Below are 1,562 nucleotides of genomic sequence, written 5' to 3'. Positions count from 1 at the left end.
TATCGGTAAAGTTGTATTCGAAAAGAATAAACCAGTTTTATTAAGTAAAGAACTTATGTCGCTTAAGTTTCGTCGGAACGAAGTTACGGAAAGTTAATTAACAAACGGAGACGTAACAATATCATTATTATACATTCATATTTCACATAACTATATATTTCCAAAACGTTTGAAGCCATTTATAGGTTACTCTGTAAGTTCCATAAATTGTGATTTGCTGTAAAAATTGTTGTTATAACAGTTTCTTGTACAGCAACCTAAAGAAATACGCTACAAACATGCAGAGACTTCCTGAAGATTTCTCACCTAACCTCTGGCGTCTTAAACCTGTCCTACGGAAGGAGAAAAGGAACAAGTAACTTATTTTTTCAATAGTGTAATTCATGGAATGGAATGATGTTTGGTGTAAGGGCGTTCCCACCTTGTCACACTTTGTTTTTACCTCTATCAGGAGTTTTAAACCAAGAAGGTTAAGAAGAAACTAATATGTTGAGTTGCAGTGACATTGTTGCACCTTGGGCAGAGAATCCACATCAAATTAACTTGGCTGTAAGCATTTTGTCAGGGGCGTCGCTAGGTGTTTACAAGATTCGTGTGCCAGTGTCTAGCGACGCTCCTGCATTTTGCATGCTCACAATCAGTATTGATAACTGTTTGAAGTATCTTAGACACCTCCTCGAAAAGAGCTGATTCTATGGAATCTTAAGTATCTGGAATTACTTGACAGGATGTAACGTGTCTCTCCAAAACATACTTAATAGTACTAAGTCACATTACCAGGTAAGCCACTCCATTATATCATTCCTCTTTTCTTTACATAATGAGGGAATCAGCCTAACACAGTATATTGTATTAAGCTAACGTCATGACCATTTCCATCAGCAACACAAAGAAAGTGGCCCTTATAACGCACGGCATTAATAATATCATTCCATAAGACTTAGAGGTAGGTACGTTTACCATTGCTTCTTCCTTCCCACACAGTGCTTCTTCCAGTGTGATATGAATCATGTTCCTCTATGAAAATGGTATTGGATATTGTTTTAAATTCACTCATACGAAAAATGGGGCTAGTTGTGGTTTCAGGCTTATTTTAAATAAGACATATTTGTTAAATGACTATAGGATGAAGCACAACTTATCTGTAAAAAAGAATATTACATTGCATGCCATTGGTCTGTTGGGAATGTTCTTTGAATAAGTGCAGGCGAGTTGTTTTTTGTCTTCCTGTAAGCAAAATTTACGTTATTTGACACCTGGTATACAGCCAACCTTGTGAAGCCTGTTTCTGACCAATGTTACGTTTTAGAATTTCAAATGATCTGAAATTAAGTTAACTGATAATTTAAATTTAGTAGTTAAATTATACTTTGGATTTAGTATTTAAATATATGCTAATATATAGTCAGTTTATAATATTTGCCAACACGATTGATACAAATACTTTTAATATATGCACAACAATACAATTTACAATAACAGTTATTACAAATAGTTATTACAAACAACGATTTAATAACCAAAGTTTCACAAACTTACAAACAATATAAAGTATAATTTCT

This window comes from Limulus polyphemus, unplaced genomic scaffold (assembly GCF_000517525.1).
Source record: "Limulus polyphemus unplaced genomic scaffold, Limulus_polyphemus-2.1.2 Scaffold3840, whole genome shotgun sequence".
In the NCBI taxonomy this organism is placed as follows: domain Eukaryota; kingdom Metazoa; phylum Arthropoda; class Merostomata; order Xiphosura; family Limulidae; genus Limulus; species Limulus polyphemus.
The sequence above is the reverse complement of the archived record's forward strand: the minus strand, read 5'-3'. Positions refer to the sequence as shown.